Genomic DNA, 20,318 nt, shown 5'->3' on the forward strand with positions numbered 1-20,318 from the left:
TGTGTGTGCACGTGTGTGTGTTAAGGTGTGTACAGTTTTATCACCTGTGGGTGTTTGCATCCACCACCAAGTCAAGGTAGTGAGCAGGACTAACACTAAAAGTACCCCTCATATTGCCCTTTTATGAGCATACCCCATACCCACCTTCCTCTCCATGCTGAGCTGCCACTCTCAGTCTCATTCCTAACCACAGGCAGCCACTGCCTGCCATTTCTAAATTCTCTCCTTTCAGAAATAGTGTATTTGCTCATGTGCATTTGTCTGTGGATCTGCAGTTGGGGCAAGGCTCAGTTGGGATTGTTTGTCTTTGCTCCATGTGGTATCTGCTGGACTCTACTGGGACTGGAGAATCCAGTGTAGTCTCACGTCGCATGCCTGGAGCCTCGGTGCTGGCTTTCCGTTAGGGTGTCGAAGTGCTCCTCCTCCAGGGCCTCTCTCTCCACGTGGCCTCTTGCTTCTAGCAGTAGAGCCTGGACTTCTCTTTTTTTTACATGCCAGCTCAGGGTTCCAAGAAGGCACAAATGGAAGCTGCCGAGTCTCTTTTGACCTAGGCCCAGAACTGGCACAGTCTTACTCCTGTAGTAGTCTGTTGGTTGGAGCAATCACAGGGGTAACCAAGGTTCGAGGGAGAGGGGAAACAGACTCTGCGTCTTGATGGGAGGAGCAGCAGGTGTGTGCAGAGAACAGTTCCTTTGCAAGGCAAGTTGCTGAGTTCAAGTTAGCAACCAGATCTGAGGATTCCCAAGGGGCCTGTGGTATTTGTAGAACAAGTGGTTGCTTGAAGTGTCTGTTAAGATGTTAGGAATGGTTCACCTCTCTTTTATTTTCCCAGGCTAGCTGTTTTCTCGTGATCTTACAATAGCAGGGGCTTTGTATACATAGTTCCAGCTTTCTATATTACTAACTTTAAGAGACCGTACAGATTTTCCTCCTTTCATTAAGCTTTTTTAGGTAGGGTGTAAGGATATTGTTTTTCAAGATATTTTCAACTTCATAGAAAAGATCTCTTAAGAGGGAATAAGATTGTAGAAGGAAGGAGATACTCATTTCAGCTAAGGATTTGAAACCAGAAGAGCATTTTTCTCTTAAGACTTTTTTGACTATCAAATGTTACATTTCCTTTGTTTTGTTTGAGAGTGGCAGTAGAATGGGTTAAAGGTTAGAGATTCTGAACTTTGCCAGAAAAATTCTTGATCATCTATTATATTGTAAGGAATGAGCTTTCATAGAATTTGTGGAATGAGAGGTAACTCAAGAGCTAGTGCTCAGTGAGGGCTACATGCTTAGAGAGCCTTTAATAAATCATGGGGATGATCAGGTATATAGTGTGGTTGCCAATATAGAAATGACCTTTCACTCTGAGCTTTAGAACAATATGTTATTTGGCTGAGAGTTTCCTTTCCTCCTTCCTTTCTGAGTGGTAACTGATTTCATAGACATTTACTATGCACTCTCTATACATGGGACACTCTGTTAGACATCATTAAAAGAAAGTTAGAACAGGGTCCCTATTTTCCAGGAGATTGTGGTCCCACGGGGCTAATAAGATGTTCACAAATAGCTGTTATGTAATACCAAGGTGATAACACAGAAGTTCAAAACAAGGAGAGAATGTTACAGACAGCAAGCTAGGTAAGCTGCCCGAACCTCATTTTTCTATAGCTGTAAAATAAATGTGGATGGGTTCTCTTCCATCTCAAAAGTATTGTGATTCTGAAACATAGGTTTCCCGAACCTCATTTTTCTATAGCTGTAAAATGCATGTGGATGGGTTCTCTTCCATCTCTAAAGTATTGTGATTCTGAAACATAGGTTTCAGTAATTAGAGGCTTACACTTTTTTAATAAGATGCATCAGATTCCATGTGATGGTGTGGAAGATTTATTACTGCGTATTTTTGGCACATTTTACCCACGGTGCACACAGGTGAACACTTGTTTTATTATTTGTTAATGAAATATAGAATTACAGAAAGGGAAGCACAAAGGTGTTTTTATCTTTGGTTAAACCAGAGTGGTTCAAGACCTTCATTTAGTGCTTTTCATACCATTCATAACGGTGAGAATAGCTCAGCTGATCCGTATTCACTGTGATAGGAAAGGAGAATGAATTTAAAATTGCAGAAAGAAGTATCAAGACAGACAATGGGGGAAAATGTCTTTCCTTGTTTTAGTAGACATTTCTAACTTCTCCTCCTTAGGCAACATCCATGGTCCTCTTTTGCTTCCCACCTCCTGAATGTTAGGTGTCCAGGAGGAAGCTGTCATGGCCCATCTGTCCGTCTTTCAGGCAGTCTCTCAAAGGGTGCTTCAGAGGGCAGGATCCTCACCCACCACCCCACTCACAACCCCTGTTGGAGATGACTGAGAAGACTTCTGGACCACTGAGCCCCTCTCACTACTCTGTGGCCCCCTTATTAACGTTGGCACAGTTGCCTTGAAATTGGTTAGCACAGGTGATTGTGCTGAAAATGAACAGAAAGATTCTCATGCTAGCTTGGTTGCCTGTTATGAACTGAAGACTTTTAAAACTCAGTCTCGTGAAGTTTCCTTTGTTTCTGCATTCCAGATTGTGATTAACATAAACTGGTTATGTTAATCACAACTAGTGAACTCATTAGCTAGGAAGAATTTATAGGCCAAATATTAAAATTTCAGGAAATGGTGATAAGTAATCTTGTGAAATAAGTATTATCTCATTAGGATTAAAGGAGAATATAAGTGAAACTGTCTGATCCTTGACACATTTATTCTGAGTCTTTGAAGGTCAGTGCTGTGCAAATTTACAGTCACCTTTCATATTTGTGTGTATGTTAAAATGAAATCTCAGTCCTGAGCTCTGGCCCCACGTTTGCAGCCCACTTTAGTTGTATAAAACAAAAGTGGATCTCACCGCTTATAGATCTCTCTATCACTTGAAGCTCAGTATATAAAGAGCAACTCTTTTCCCTGTCCCTTCTCGCATGCATTCGTTTCTCCTCCTTTGCACCACACTCTTATTATTTTTGTTACTGTACTACCACCTTCTTATTTACCCAGCTTCACTCCTATTTCTCTCTTGCTCTGCTATACCAAGTCAGCTGCCAAATGCTGTCCATTCTACTTCTCTTCTACCTCTTAAAATGATTCGGATATTCTTCCTGTCTAGACTCTCTCCTAGTCTCTCTCCCTTTTTTAAGGCCTGTCTGCGCCCAGCCTAACCAACCTGACCAGGCTTCTTTTCCTCTATTTCCTTTCTGGTCCCCGTGCTCCAAGTAACCTCCAAGTACTTAGCACACCCCATACTTCTTTGTCATTATGCCATCATTCGTCTTGTATCCTTTGCTTGTGAATGTTCTCCCTGTTGGATTCCACATATCCAGATCCTACTCATCTTTCAAGAACAACTCAAATGTCACGTCTTCAGAAGAGGCTAATTTGAACTCTGCAATTGGAAGTAGTCTCTTCCTCCTCTCCTGTAGCTGTCTGTTCCTTTTACTGAATTTTAGTTGTCTTTCTGGTTCATTTAGAGTTGTTTATGTGTGTTTTCTCTTCCCGCTTAGATTGTAATCTTGAGGTCAGGAGCTGTGAGTTATCACCATATCCCCATAGGGCTGATGTAGTGCATAAAGCATTCCTTATACTTCGGAAGGGCTCAGTGAAACATCTGTCCCAAACACTTTTAAAAGAGTCTTCCTTGTAGTTCAGATATCTAATGTTAAACAACAGCGTGGCAACAAGTTGCCTGTATAGTATAGTGAGCTCTGAATTGCTATGAGAGCAACTTGACATTTTCATATGATCCACTTTAAGAGGGGCATGCCTCTATTTTTTTTTCTTTTTTTTTTTTTTTTTTAATGTTAGAGCCAGGAAATAATAGTATAAGGCAGAAACCGATCTCTCATGATCCTTTGGGGATTAATTAAATGCCATACTCCTTAGTATACTGCCTAAATATTGGACATTCAAACCAAATTTTAGGTACTTGGTGCTTGCTTATTTTATTTCTAAGGTTGACATTATAATACCTCCCGTTTTTATGAATGTTACCTTAAATTGAATGCTATCTTTGCATGTGTAAAATAGGAATAACAGTAATGATAACTTTGTCACAGGATTATTTTGAGTATTAAATGGGCTGATTTATTTAAAGCACATAGCACAGGGGAGACCTTCAAGATGACGGAGTAGTAAGACATGGAGATCACCTTCCTCCCCACAAATGCATCAGAAATACATCTACATGTGGAACAACTCCTACAGAACACCTACTGAACGCTGGCAGAAGACCTCAGACTTCCCAAAAGGCAAGAAATTCCCCACGTACCTGGGTAGGGCAAAAGAAAAAAGAAAAAACAGAGACAAAAGAATAGGGACGGGACCTGCACCAGTGGGAGGGAGCTGTGAAGGAGGAAAGGTCTCCACACACTAGGAAGCCCCTTCACTGGCGGAGACAGGGGCGGGGGTGTGGGTGCGGAGGGGGGGAAGCTTCAGAGTCACAGAGGAGAGCGCAGCCACCGGGGTGCAGAGGGCAAAGCGGAGAGATTCCTGCACAGAGGATCGCTGCCAACCAGCTCTCACCAGCCTGAGAGGCTTGTCTACTCACCTGCCGGGATGGGTGGGGGCTGGGAGCTGAGGCTCAGGCTTCGGAGGTCAGACCTCAGGGAGAGGACTGGGGTTGGCTGTGTGAACACAGCCTGAAGGGGCCTAGTGCACCACAGCTAGCCGGGAGGGAGTCCGGGAAAAAGTCTGGACCTACCCAAGAGGCAAGAGAATGTTGTTTCTGGGTGTGTGAGGAGAGAGAATTCAGAGACGGGCGCGAGCCGTGGCTATCAGCGCGGACCCCAGAGACGGGCATGAGACGCTAAGGCTGCTACTGCAGCCACCAAGAAGCCTGTGTGCATGCACAGGTCACTATCCACACCTCCCCTCCTGGGAGCCTGTGCAGCCCGCCACTGCCAGGGTCCCGTGATCCAGGGACAGCTTCCCCAGGAGAACACATGGTATGCCTCAGGCTGTTGCAACGTCAAGCTGGCCTCTGCTGCTGCAGGCTCCCCCCGCATTCCGTACCCCTCCCTCCCCCCGCCTGAGTGAGCCAGAGCCGCTTAATCAGCTGCTCCTTTAACCCCATCCTGTGTGAGCGAAAAACAGATGGCAAAAGGCGACCACCTACACACAGAGGTGGGGCCAAATCCAAAGCTGAACCCCAGGAGCTGTGCGAACAAAGAAGAGAAAGGGAAATCTCTCCCAGCAGCCTCAGGAGCAGCAGATTAAATCTCAGCAATCAACTTGATGTACGCTGCATCTCTGGAATACCTGAGTAGACAACGAATCATCCCAAAATAGAGGCAGTGGACTTTGGGAGCAACTGTGGACTTGGGGTTTGCTTTCTGCATCTAATTTGGTTCTGGTTTTATGTTTATCTTAGTTTAGTATTTGGAGTTTATTATCATTGGTAGATTTGTTTATTGATTTGGTTGCTCACTTTTTTTTTATATAGATATTTTTTCCTTTTTCTCTTTTTGTGAGTGTGTATGTGTATGCTTCTTTGTGTGATTTTGTCTGTATAGCTTTGCTTTTACCATTTGTCCTAGGGTTCTGGCTGTCTTTTTTTTTTTTGTATAGTTTTTAGTGCTTGATATCATTGGTAGATTTGTTTTTTGGTTTGGTTGCTCTCTTTATTTTTTTTAATGATTTTTAAATTTTTTGATTTTAATAACTTCCTTTTCTTTTCTTTTTTGTTTCTTTCTTTCTTTTTTTTCTCCCTTTTCTTCTGAGCCGTGTGGCTGACAGGGTCTTGGTGCTCTGGCCAGGTGTCAGACCTGTGCCTCTGAGGTGGGAGAGCCGAGTTCAGGACAGTGGTCCACCAGAGACCTCCTGTTACCACATAATATCAAATGGCGAAAGCTCTCCCAGAGAACTCCATCTCAATGCTAAGACCCACCTCCACTCAATGACCAGCAAGCTCCACTGCTGGACACCCTATGCCAAACAACTAGCAAGACAGGAACACAACCCCACCCATTAGCACAGAGGCTACCTAAAATCATAATAAGGTCACAGACACCCCAAAACATACCACCAGATGTGGTCCTGGCCTTCAGAAAGACAAGATCCAGCCTCATGCACCAGAACACAGGCACTGGTCCCCTCCACCAGGAAGCCTACACAACCCCCTGAACCAAGCTTAGCTACTGGAGGCAGACACCAAAAACAATGGGAACGATGAAACTGCAGCCTGCAAAAAGGAGACCCCAAACACAGTAAGATAAGCAAAATGAGAAGACAGAGAAACACACAGCAGATAAAGGAGCAAGGTAAAAACCCACCAGACCTAACAAATGAAGAGGAAATAGGCAGTCTACCTGAAAAAGAATTCAGAGTAATGATAGTAAAGATGATCCAGAATCTTGGAAGTAGAATGGAGGAAATACAAGAAACATTTAACAAGGACCTAGAAGAACTAAAGAGCAAGCAGGCAATGATGAGCAACACGATAAATGAAATTAAAAGTTCTGTAGAAGGAATCAAGAGCAGAATAACTGAGGCAGAAGAACGTATAAGTGACCTGGAAGATTAAATAGTGGAAATAACTACTCTAGAGCAAAACAAAGAAAAAAGAATGAAAAGAATTGAGGACAGTCTCAGAGACTCTGGGACAACATTAAACGCACCAACATTCGAATTATAGGGGTCCCAGAAGAAGAGAAAAAGAAAGGGAATGAGGAAATATTTGAAGAGATTATAGTTGAAAACTTCCCTAATATGGGAAAGGAAATAGTTAATCAAGTCCAGGAAGCACAGAGAGTCCCATAGAGGATAAATCCAAGGAAAAACATGCCAAGAAACATATTAATCAAACTATCAAAAATTAAAGAAAAAATATTAAAAGCAGCAAGGGAAAAACAACAAATAACATACAAGGGAATCCCCGTAAGGTTAACAGCTGATCTTTCAGCAGAAACTCTGCAAGCCAGAAGGGACTGGCAGGACATATTTAAACTGTGTTAAAAGGGAAAAACCTACAACCAAGATTACTCTACCCAGCCAGGATCTCATTCAGATATGACGGAGAAATTAAAACCTTTACAGACAAGCAAAAGCTGAGAGAGTTCAGCACCACCAAACCAGCTTTACAGCAAATGCTAAAGGAACTTCTCTAGGCAAGAAACACAAGAGAAGGAAAAGACCTATAATAACAAACCCAAAACAATTAAGAAAATGGTAATAGGAACATACATATCGATAACTACCTTTAACGTAAATGGATTAAATGCTCCAACCAAAAGACATAGACTGGCTGAATGGATACAAAAACAAGACCCATATATACAGTGTCTAAAGAGACCCACTTCAGACCTAGGGACACATACAGACTGAAAGTGAGGGGATGGAAAAAGATATTCCATGCAAATGGAAATCAAAAGAAAGCTGGAGTAGCAATTCTCATATCAGACAAAATAGACTTTAAAATAAAGACTATTATAAGAGACAAAGAAGGACACTACATGATGATCAAGGGATCAATCCAAGAAGAAGATATAACAATTGTATATATTTATGCATCCAACATAGGAGTACCTCAATACATAAGGCAAATGCTAACAGCCATAAAAGGGGAAATTGACAGTAACACAATCATAGTAGGGGACTTTAACACCCCACTTTCACCAATAGATCATCCAGACAGAAAATTAATAAGGAAACACAAGCTTTAAATGATACATTAAACAAGATGGACTTAATTGATATTTATAGGACATTCCATCCAGAAACAACAGAATACACTTTCTTCTCAGTGCTCATGCAACCTTCTCCAGGATAGATCATACCTTGGGTCACAAATCAAGCCTTGGTAAATTTAAGAAAATTGAGATCTTATCAAGTATCTTTTCCGACCACAACACTATGAGACTAGATATCAGTTACAGGAAAAAACTGTAAAAAGTACAAACACATGGAGGCTAAACTACGCTACTATGTAACCAAGAGATCACTGAAGAAATCAAAGAGGAAATAAAAAAAAAACCTAGAAACAAATGACAATGAAAATACGACGACCCAAAACCTATGGGACGCAGCAAAAGCAGTTCTAAGAGGGAAGTTAATAGCAATACAATCCTACCTCAAGAAAAGAAAAATCTCAAACAACCTAACCTTACACCTAAAGCAATAGAGAAAGAAGAACAAAACCCCCCCAAAGTTAGCACAGGAAAAGAAATCATAAAGATCAGATCAGAAATAAGTGAAAAAGAAATGAAAGAAATGATAGCAAAGATCCAATAAAACTAAAAGCTGGTTCTTTGAGAAGATAAACAAAATTGATTAACCATTAGCCAGACGCATGAAGAAAAAAAGGGAGAAGACTCAAATCAACAGAATTAGAAATGAAAAAGGAGAAGTAACAACTGACACTGCAGAAATACAAAAGATCATGAGAGATTACTACAAGCAACTCTATGCCAATAAAATGGACAACTTGGAAGAAATGGACAAATTCTTAGAAAAACACAACCTGCCAAGACTGAATCAGGAAGAAATAGAAAATATGAACAGACCAATCACAAGCACTGAAATTGAAACTGTGAATAAAAATCTTCCAACAAACAAAAGCCCAGGACCAGATGGCTTCACAGGCGAATTCTATCAAACATTTAGCGAAGAGCTAACATCTATCCTTCTCAAACTCTTCCAAAATATAGCAGAGGGAGGAACACTCCCAAACTCATTCTACGAGGCCACCATCACCCTGATACCAGAACCAGACAAGGATGTCACAAAGAAAGAAAACTACAGGCCAATATCACTGATGAACATAGATGCAAAAATCCTCAACAAAATACTAGCAAACAGAATCCAACAGCACATTAAAAGGATCATATACCATGATCAAGTGGGGTTTATCCTAGGAATGCAAGGATTCTTCAATATATGCAAATCAATCAGTGTGATAAACCATGTTAGCAGATTGAAGGAGAAAAACCATATGATCATCTCAATAAATGCAGAAGGAGCTTTTGACAAAATTCAGCATCCATTTATGATAAAAACCCTCCAGAAAGTAGGCATAGAGGGAACTTACCTCAACATAGTGAAGGCCATATATGACAAACCCACAGCCAACATCGTCCTCAATGGTGAAAAACTGAAAGCATTTCCACTAAGATCAGAAAAAAGACAAGGTTGTCCACTCTCACCACTGTTATTCAACATAGTTTTGGAAGTTTTAGCCACATCAATCAGAGAAGAAAAAGAAATAAAAGGAATCCAAATCGGAAAAGAAGAAGTAAAGCTGTCACTGTTTGCAGATGACATGATACTATACATGGAGAATCCTAAAGATGCTACCAGAAAACTGCTAGAGCTAATCAATGAATTTGGTAAAGTGGCAGGATACAAAATTAATGCACAGAAGTCTCTTGCATTCCTATACACTAATGATGAAAAATCTGAAGGAGAAATTAAGGAAACACTCCCATTTACCATTGCAACAAAAAGAATAAAATACCTAGGAGTAAACCTATCTAAGGAGACAAAAGTATGTATGCAGAAAACTGTAAGACACTGATAAAAGAAATTTAAGATGATATAAGCAGGTGGAGAGATATACCATGTTCTTGGATTGGAAGAATCAACATTGTGAAAATGACTCTACTACCCAAAGCAGTCTAGAGATTCAGTGCAATCCCTGTCAAACTACCAGTGGCATTTTTCACAGAACTAGAACAAAATATTTCACAATTTGTATGGAAACACAAAAGACCCTGAATAGCCAAAGCAATCTTGAGAAAGAAAAACGGAGCTGGAGAAATCAGGCTCCTGGACTTCAGACTATACTACAGAACTACAGTAATCAAGACAGTATGTTACTGGTACAAAAACAGAAGTACAGATCAATGGAACAAGGTAGAAAGCCCAGAGATAAACCCACACACATACAGACACCCTATTTTTGATAAAGGAGGCAGGAATGTACAGTGGAGAAAAGACAGCCTCTTCAATAAGTGGTGCTGGGAAAACTGGACAGCTACATGTAAAAGAATGAAATTAGAACACTCCCTAACACCATACACAAAAATAAACTCAAAATGGATTAAAGACCTAAATGTAAGGCCAGACACTATCAGACTCTTAGAGGAAAACATAGGCAGAACACTCTATGACATAAATCACAGCAAGATCCTTTTGACCCACCTCCTAGAGAAGTGGAAATAAAAACAAAAATAAACAAATGGGACTTAATGAAACTTAAAAGATTTTGCACAGCAAAGGAAAACAAGATGAAAAAACAACCCTCAGAATGGGAGAAAATATTTGCAAATGAAGCAACTGACAGAGGATTAATCTTCAAAATATACAAGCAGCTCATGCAGCTCAATATCAAAAAAAACCAAACAACCCAATCCAAAAATGGGCAGAAGACCTAAATAGACATTTCTCCAAAGAACATACACAGATTGCCAACAAACACATGAAAGGATGCTCAACATCACTAAAAACTAAAAATAAAACTAACCATATGACCCAGCAATCCCACTACTGGGCATATACCCTGAGAAAACCATAATTCAAAAAGAGTCATGTACCACAATGTTCATTGCAGCTCTATTTACAATAGCCAGGACATGGAAGCAACCTAAGTGTCCATCAACAGATGAATGGATAAAGAAGATGTGGCACATATATACAGTGGAATATTACTCAGCTATAAAAAGAAACGAAACTGAGTTATTTGTAGTGAGGTGGATGGACCTAGAGTCTGTCATACAGCAAGTAAGTCAGAAAAACAGATACCGTATGCTAACACGTATATGTGGAATCTTAAAAAAAAAGGTTCTGAAGAACCTAGGGGCAGGACAGGAATAAAGATGCAGATGTAGAGAATGGACTTGAGGACACGGGGAGGGGGAAGGGTAAGCTGGGACGAAGTGAGAGAGTGGCATGGACATATATACACCACCAAATGTAAAATCGATATCTAGTGGGAAGCAGCCACATAGCACAGGGCGATTAGCGCTGTGCTTTTTGAGCACCTGGAGGGGTGGGATAGGGAGGGTGGGATAGGGAGGGTGGGAGGGAGACGCAAGAGGGAGGAGATATGGGGATATATGTATATGTATAGCTGATTCACTCTGTTATAAAGCAGAAACTAACACATCATTGTAAAGCAATTGTACTCCAATGAAGTTGTTAAATAAATAAAGCACATAGCACAGCACCCCACACATATTAAATGGTCAATAAAGCCAAGGAGTTATAATTACTATTAGGAATTTACAATTTGAGAGTTAAGATTGTTGGTGGTATAAAGGCAAGTGTACTGCTGGTTTTTGTGTATTGAACTGTGCCAAGTAGTTTCCTAGGAATTAGATTAGCCCTGAAATGTTATGTCAGCTGAGAATTTTGGTTTCTAGGTGACAGTGCTACGGTAGGAAACAGCACTGGCATTCTCTTAAGAGAAGAAAACCTTTCAGTGGGAATGTATAGTACCTTTTTCTTTCTTCTCAACTCTCAGATTAAAATGATAGTCAATGTAAAGGAGAGAATAGAGAGACTCTGCAAAAAGGATCAGGAGCTACAGAACTTAGGAGGAACTGCTAACAGATGGGAGAAATGAGAACAAAATGGTTTTGTTTTTTTTTTCTATTAAGCACGCACTTTACTAGTAGAAATGAAAAACTCCATAATAGGAAGGAAAACCTGTATCAGAAATATAAGTGATTCAGACATGAATTCCCAAAGTATACAACCTCTCCTTCGGGATAAACATTGAACATAAGGAGTGAAATATAGAAATAGTAACATGGAGGAATTTCTTCAAGAGGGGTGTAAGTGGAACCTGATTAAAGGAGCCAAAGATAGTGAACACATTTTTCCCTTTTGTAAAAGAGGAACATGTTTAACTTGGGGGTGAGAGCTGGTAGACCCATCAAGCTGCAGTGAGCAGAACTATATGATGCCTGGGCTTCCTTCTAGGGTCACAGCAAAGTCTGCATAGTAGGACTTCCAACTGAAATGGAGAATGCAGTGATGTTTACTGAAACGAAACAAACTATGAGTTAAGTAATGGCATAATCTCTATTTTACAGCAGACTAGAACTTAGAACTGAGTTCCTGATCCCCACTCCCCAACCCCCTTCCTCCCCGCCCCCCACTTGTTCCATCTGTAGCCTTCCCGTCTCTGTTGGTGGTGGCTCCATCTTTCCACTTGATTGGGCTAAAACCATGGTAGTCATCCTTTGCTCCTCTTTCTCTCGTGCTCCATGGTCAATCTATCAGGAGATTCTGCAGAGCTTTATCTTCAAAATATAACTAGAATCATATCACTTCTCAACGTTACCATGACTTTTACCCCAGTGCCAGCCATCATCTGTCATCTGTCATCTGTCATCTGTCATCTGTCATCTTGTGCCTGAATTATCACAGTAGCCTGTTCTCTCTGCTTCTGTGTTACCGCACTATAATCTGTTCTTTCCCCCCACCCCAAGGTTGATATTTATTTATTTATTTACTTATTTAGTATAGTTGATGTATAATATTACATAAGTTTTAGGTGTACAACATAGTGATTCACAGTTTTAAAGGTTATATTCCACTTATAATTAGTATAAATTTTTGACTGTATTCCTATATTCCGTGTTGTACTATATATCCTTGTAGCTTAGTTATATTACACATAGTAGTTTGTACCTCTTAATCCTCTGCCTTCTTCCCCTTCCCTCTCCCCACTGTTAACCACTAGTTTGTTCTCTATATCTGTGTTTCTTTTTTGTTATATTCACTAGTTGTATTTTTTAGATTCCACATATAAGTGGTATCATACAATATTTGTCTTTCTCTGTCTGACTTATTTTACTTAGCATAATACCCTTCAAGTCCATCCATGTTGTTGCAAATGGCAAAATTTCATTCTTTTTTTATGGCTGAGTAGTCCATTTTATTTTTATATATTTTTATATGAAATATATTTTATATATATGTTCCACATTTTCTTTATCCATTCATCTGTCATTGAACACTTACGTTGCTTCTATAATCTGTTCTCTTTTTTTAAGATTTTTTTTTGATGTGGACCATTTTTAATGTCTTTATTGAATTTGTTACAACATTGCTTCTGTTCTATGTTCTGGTTTTTTGGCCGCGAGGCACATGGGATCTTAGCTCCCCAACCAGGGATCGAACCCTCACCCCCTGCATTGGAAGGTGAAGTCTTAACTGCTGGACTGCCAGGGAAGTCAGAATATGTTCTTAATACATCAGCCAGTCATCCCTTTTCCCCCTACTTTTCTAAAAGTCAGATTTCTTAAGGTATAATTTACAAACAGTAAAATTCACTCTTTTTAGGAGTAGAGTTCTGTGAATTTTGACAACACACATAGTCTTGGACCGACCATCTTAGTCAAGAAATAGAACATTTCCATTGCCCCCCAAAGTTCCCTTATGCCCTTTTGTAATCATCCCTCCTCCCACCCCCAACCCCTGGCAATTAGTCTCTTTTTTCTCCCTTTAGTTTTGTCTTTCCTAGAATGTCATATAAATGGGATATATTTGTAGTGTTTTGAGTCTGCCTTCTTTCTGAGCATAATGCATTTGAGATTCATCCATACATAGTACATACATAGTGCATCATATTGCAGGTATACTGTTGCAGGTAAATATTGCTATTCTGATTACTGATACAGCTTTTCACATAGGAAACAGCAGCAAACTTCCATACCTTAATTCATCAAAAGGCAGCTAAAAAAATTTTAAGCGGCTACTATAACACAGGTCATATTTAAATTCCAGGTTCCCCGAACCCCATCCCACCCTCATTTGGAAAGCAACCCAACGTCTGCTCCTGAGCTTGCACCGCGTAATCTCTTGTAGGAAGAAATGCAGTGTTTGCTTCATAGCTGCCTTGATTGTACTGGGGACTTAGTCCATAGGTTAGCTTTTCGTTTTATTTATGGTTTCCTTTTCTGTGCAAAAGCTTATAAGTTTGATTAGGTCCCATAGCACTTTGTTTCTCTATTAAACATTACATTCTGCCACCTTGTACAGTGTGTCTTTACTAGATTGTAACCTTCTTAAATGTCTGTCTTTTTGTATCTTAAACATGGATTTATTAAAATTTTATTTGATGAGACACCTGTTCCATTACTATGCTTAGAATACATACTTGTTTTTTTCCCTTAAAATAAGAAAAAATGTGGAAGAGAATTATTGTGGACCTTATGATAGACAATATTTTTGATAAAAATACAAATTAAATTCTGTTTCAATATATTCCACCATGAAGAGAAAGATTGTAACATTTCTTAGGCCTGGAATATGTCATTTTCTGCATATTGTATTTGAAGCCAAGTATTTTGCAAAGCACAAAAAAATTGTAGCTACACTTGGTGGTTTGTGATGTGTTAGAATTGCATGTGAGAAAATACTAGCAGTTTATATAGCCAGGGCTTGTGGGGAAATGTATAAGGCAGCAGTTCTCAAATTGTGGCCTGTGGATCACTGGGGTTTACTCAGACCCTTTCAGGGAGTCTACAAGGTCATACTATTTTCATAATGCTAATAAAGTTATTTGCCTTTTTCATTTTGACATTTTTTTTCTTGCAGTGAAAAGCAGTGGCGCATTTAAAAAAAACATTGCTGTGCTGCTGTAACATGAATCAACGCAGTGGCACCACACTTGAACTAATAATCATTGTATTCTTCACCACCATGCACACACTGCTTTAAAAAAAAGAAAGGCAGTTTCACTTAGAGCAAAGCAGTGAAAATTGCTTTTATTAAATCTCAATCCTTGAGCGCACTTGTTTTTTTCTAATAAAATGAAAGTCCTCTGCCCCCGATTAAAAAATGGGCAGAGGAGGGCTTCCCTGGTGGCGCAGTGGTTGGGAGTCTGCCTGCCGATGCAGGGGACACGGGTTCGTGCCCCGGTCCGGGAAGATCCCACATGCCGCAGAGCGGCTGGGCCCGTGAGCCATGGCCGCTGAGCCTGCGCGTCCGGAGCCTGTGCTCCGCAACGGGAGAGGCCACAACAGTGAGAGGCCCGCGTACCACCAATAAAAAAAATAAAAAATAAAAATGGGCAGAGGACCTTCTTTTCCAAAGAAGATATACAGATGGCCAACAGGCACATGAAAAGATGCTCAGTGTCATTAATCATCAGGAAAATACAAATCAAAACCACAGTGAGGTATCACTCACCCCTGTCAGAGTGGCTATCATCAAAAAGACAAGAAATAACAAGAGTTGGTGAGGATGTGGCGAAAAAGGAACCCTTGTGCACTGTCAGTGGGAATGTAAATTGATGCAGTCACTGTGGAAAACAGTATGGAAGTTCCTCAAAAAATTAAAAATAGAACTATCATATGATCCAGCAGTTCCACTTCTGGGTATTTATCTGAAGGAAACAAAAACACTAATTCGACAAGGTAATGCACCCTAATGTCATAGCAGCATTATTTACAATAGCCAAGACGTGAAGTAACCTAAGTGCCCACTGACAGATGAATGGATAAAGAAGATGTGGGGGCATGTGTATGTATGCATAGACACACACACTGTGGAATATTACTCAGCCATAAAAAAGAATGAAATCTTGCCATTTGTGACAACAAGGATGGACCTGCTGGGGGTGTTTTGCTTAGTAAAATAAGTGAGACAGAGGAAGACAAATACTGTATGTGGCATCTAAAAAACCAAACAAACAAATGAATATAACAAAACAAACAGATACAGAGAACAAACTAGTGGTTACCACAGGGGAGAAAAGGGCGAAATAGGTGAAGGGAATTAAGATGTACAAACCGGCAGTTATAAGTAAGTCACAGAGATGTAATGTATAGCAAAGGGAGTGTAGTCAGTATTTTATAACTTTGTATGGTGTGTAATCTATAAAAATACTGAATCACTATGTTGTACACCTGAAACCAATATATTGTAAGTCAACTATACTTCAATTAACTTTTAAAAAGTTCTTATTAAGCACTTCTGCTATATAATAAAATACCATTGGTTTTCTTAAGAAAAACACTTGTGCAGTCATTTAAAATGCTAGGTGAACTAGCTACTTCTTTCTTGGAACCTTCCATTTTTACTTGAAGGATGACTAGTGGACAAACTATGGAGTTATTCACACTTGGGTATGTGGCAGACAGTTTCTCAAAAATGAATGAAGTGAGCCTGTTACTTCAAGGGGGAAAAAAGTTATATTTGCCAGTGATAAAATTTGCATGAAAATAGGAATTTTGTGCCCATTATCATTAGCCTCAAGAGTGAAATTAACAGGCTTCCCTGGCGGCTCAGTGGTTAAGAATCTGCCTGCCAATGCAGGGGGCATGGGTTCGAGCCCCGGTCCAGGAAGATCCCACATGCTGCAGAGCAACTAAGCCCATGTGCCACAACTACTGAGCCTGCGCTCTGGAGCCCATGAGCTGCAACTATTGAGCCCACGTGCCACAGCTACTGAAGCCTGCATGCCTAGAGCCTGTGCTCCGCAACAAGAGAAGCCACCACAATGAGAAGACCGCACACTGCAACGAAGAGTAGCCCCCGCTCGCCACAACTAGAGAAAGCCCATGCACAGCAACGAAGACCCAATGCAGCCAAAAATAAATAAATAAAATAAAATTTTTAAAAAAAGTTTAACAAATGTGGTTTTTCAGATATTGTGTAATGAAATGTAACAACATCTGGAAGAGCTGCATAACTCAGTGACCAGTGTCTTCCAGGTGACCAATGCATGATGTTACAAAATCATCCATGGGTAAAAGATCCATTCAACTATAATATAGTCCGTGGGATTTTAATGTAATATAGTTTTTTTTAAATTCACTGATAAGGTTTCAGATTCCACACTGCAAGTAACCTTTAAGAAATTGCCACTTGTTGAATTTTAGTGTAGTATCAAAGAAGAATATCCTCAGTTATCTGAAAAGGTTATTGAAATATTCCTCCCTTTTCCAGCTACACATCTGTGTAAGGCCAGATATTTTTCCCCCCACAAAGTTCAACTAAAGTAACATACAGCAACAGATTGAATGCAGGAGAATTCTGCATTGAATTATGAGAATCTGGCTATCTTCTGTTTAAGCCAGAAATTAAAGAGGTTTGCAAAAATGTAGAAGGATGCCCCTCATCTAAATTTTTTGTTTTGGAAAACAGTTACCTTTCCTTTAAAAATGTAATTTATGTGCTAGTGTAATGGTTTTATTATATTTAAATGAATTAGTAAATAAGCATTTAAATTTTTTCTCACTTTTAATTTCTAGTATTGTAAATATCAATAGCTGTAACCCACAGGAAAAAAGCCCTCAGGGTCCTTGAGAGTATAGATGGTCTCAAGACCAGAAAGTTTGCCAAGTGCTATTCTAGGTCAGTGTGCAGGGTTGGAATAGTAGCTGCTTGGTTTGTTGGGTGGACAAGAATGCTTTCATTGTATAGCTGGCAGGCTGACACATAGAACACATTATAGAACAGAACTCTCTGTGTCTCAGTTTGGCATGATTTTTAGCAGGATGTGTCTAAGCACTTGCTGGTAAAGCAGCTAGAAATAGATGCTTGACTGTAGAGCAGCTCTTAAAATCCAGCATGGTTCTAAAAATCTTAGGGTGTGAAATATAACCTTATATATGAGAGAACTTTCTGGTAGCTCTTTGTCTATTAAGACATGGGGGAATGTAGTTAAAGAATTAATGGTTTTCATAATGACCATATAAAATGTTTCAACTCAACAGCTGACCTATACTAATACATTATTTGGCAGTCTTCAAGTCTGTTTTTAGTGCGTTTGGCTAACCTGCTTTCAGCATGTCTCAAATGCATGTATGTAGTTTCTTTTTGCATTTCTGTAAGAATTCTTTACTTCAGAGTGTAGAGTAATTCCTCCTCTCTTTATCGTGAATCCAGCGTCTCTGGAAACAGTCACCTCAATGGGAGGGCCTGAGAGATGATACATTTCTGTTGATGCTTTGGTAGAGTCTGAAGTATAGGATACAGAGGGGCTGTAAAATAAGATTGCTGGCCTTTAATTTTATTTTTTTTTTTTTGTGGTACGCAGGCCTCTCACTGTTGTGGCCTCTCCTGTTGGGGAGCACAGGCTCCAGACGCGCAGGCTCGGCGGCCATGGCTCACGGGCCCAGCCGCTCCGCGGCATGTGGGATCTTCCCGGACCGGGGCACGAACCCGTGTCCCCTGCATCGGCAGGCGGATTCTCAACCACTGCGCCACCAGGGAAGCCCCTGGCCTTTGATTTTAATCCATGTTCTGTAGTTTATAATAAATTCTTTTTGTTAAAAGGCTTTTTGTAAAACTTCCATAATGGTAGTTTGAGTTGAAATATATGAAATTTCAAATAACACTGTGAAATAAATTAGAACTTCTAATTATGGGATATTTGGTAGTTTTCAAAGTTGTTCAAACTTTTTTAAAAGTTTTACTGTAAATTATAAAATACCATGAACTATATTAGGCGTCAGTTTTAACCAGATTTTCTTGATACAGATTTATTTGAAAAATAAACTGGTCCAGTATAGAAGAAACCATTAAATGAAACATCAGAACATTTTTTCTGAAACCATGCATTTTGCTCTGCAGTGGGTGGGTAGTATGCTTATCACCAGAAAATGGAGATGAGAACAGGTAGTGCTAATCAGCCTCTTCGTAAGGTATTTAACACATGGCCAAGACTGCACCTTGAAAAACAGATTGTGAGGAAAGTCAGTGACTAAGTATGGTTAGTCACACAGAGTAGAGCACAGCATAGAGAAACTGTGGAGGAGGAAGAGCTGGTTTAACCAAAATTCAACCCAGACTTCTAGAAGTCTTAAGTGATGTCTCTGGAGGGTCTCCATTGATTTGAGAGTTATAGCAAAAGAAAAAAACAATAGTACCAAACCTTAAGACACTGAGTTTGGGAAGTTTAAATGTTTAATCTACTTTTTAGGGAATGGCAATATGCTTCAGAACATGAAAGGTATAGAAAAGCTAAGTCATCTAAATAAAACACCATCAAAAGAAAAGTGCCCCCCCCCACAAAAACAGGCTCCCTTCATATTTTATAGATCAGGAGTCTGAAAAACTTTTAAATTGCTTTTTAAAAAAAATGCCTATTGGCCCTTAATTATATGAAAAGCTGCTGAATCTCACTGTAATTCACTTTAAAATTAATTACATCAGAAAAGTAATTAACGCAAATGAAAACTAACTGCTGGTAAGGGGTAGAGCAGTTTAAGTTCAGGCAGCATCTCATGTGATCCTGCTGCTCTCTTTGAAGACACTTCATCAGTTACCTGCTATCCTGGGTTTTCTTCCTCTTTGTCTGTTTCATTTTGTTTTCTTTGCAGCTCCTCCTTCTTTCTGATCTTTAAATTTCTGAATTTTCAGGCTTTCATCCTGGGTCCTCTTCTCACCCATACCCGTGGCTTCAATTACCATGTGGAAGGTTATGAGCTCCCAATATGTATCCTTAGCTTAGAGCTGCTTCTGAACTCTAGACCCAGATAGCCAGCTGTTTCCTCAGCACATCCAAAACTTCAAATCTCCTCCTCCTGTTTTTTTGCCAAATGGTATAGCCATCCACCAGCTGCTTAGCAGAAACCTGGGGATCCTCTCTTAGCCTCATAAACAATCACCAAATCCTATTTTGTTGAGTCTTGTATCTCTCTCATTCATCTGCCCCCCTAAGGAAGCCCCCCCACCCCTAGTTCTTAGGTAGAATCCTAAGATTTGAGAATTATACATTCTCAAGGTACCCTGTACTTGTTGAAAATTTATAACATTTTCAACAATTATATTCACTTGCTTATGTTAACTTTTTGTTTTCGTTGCTTTAGAACAAAATTTAATTTTTACATTCCTTTAGAAAAGACATTCAGGGAGAAGACAAAGACAGTCTTGGTTTTTATTACGTCCCTGGGGGCTAGCAGAGTGCCAGGCACAGAAGCATCATTAAATATTTATTGAGGGAAAAAATGAAGAGAAATTTGTTTTAGGAAAATCCATAACATGAATGGATAGTGTGAACGGTGAATTCCTGAAGACAGACTTGCAAACATTGGGAATTCCTTGGTGCTGGGAATTCCCTGGGACTCTGTGCTTCTACTGCAGGGGGCCTGGGTTCGATCCTTGGTCCGGAAACTAAGATCCCACAAGCCGAGTGATGTGCCCCCCCCCCAAAAAAAAGATCTCTGATAGTCAAGCCATAGAAGGGAGCTAAGGAATTGGCAGTAGGATTGAGAGAAGTAGGGTATTTGCAGAAGTGGAAGTTGTGAGACTTACTGACTGTCGTCACATTTGGGAAGTAAGAGAACAGGGTGTCGAGAATGCTGAGGGAATCATGATATCATTCCT

General features: G+C 39.9%; 1 protein-coding gene across 3 annotated transcripts in view; it reads left to right on the forward strand.

Moving 5' to 3' along the window:
- SPPL3 (signal peptide peptidase like 3) overlaps positions 1 to 20,318 on the forward strand; it is a 119,015-nt gene that overhangs the window by 49,292 nt on the left and 49,405 nt on the right. The window lies entirely within an intron of this gene.

The sequence above is a fragment of the Orcinus orca genome, chromosome 15 (genome assembly GCF_937001465.1).
Source record: "Orcinus orca chromosome 15, mOrcOrc1.1, whole genome shotgun sequence".
Classification (NCBI taxonomy): domain Eukaryota; kingdom Metazoa; phylum Chordata; class Mammalia; order Artiodactyla; family Delphinidae; genus Orcinus; species Orcinus orca.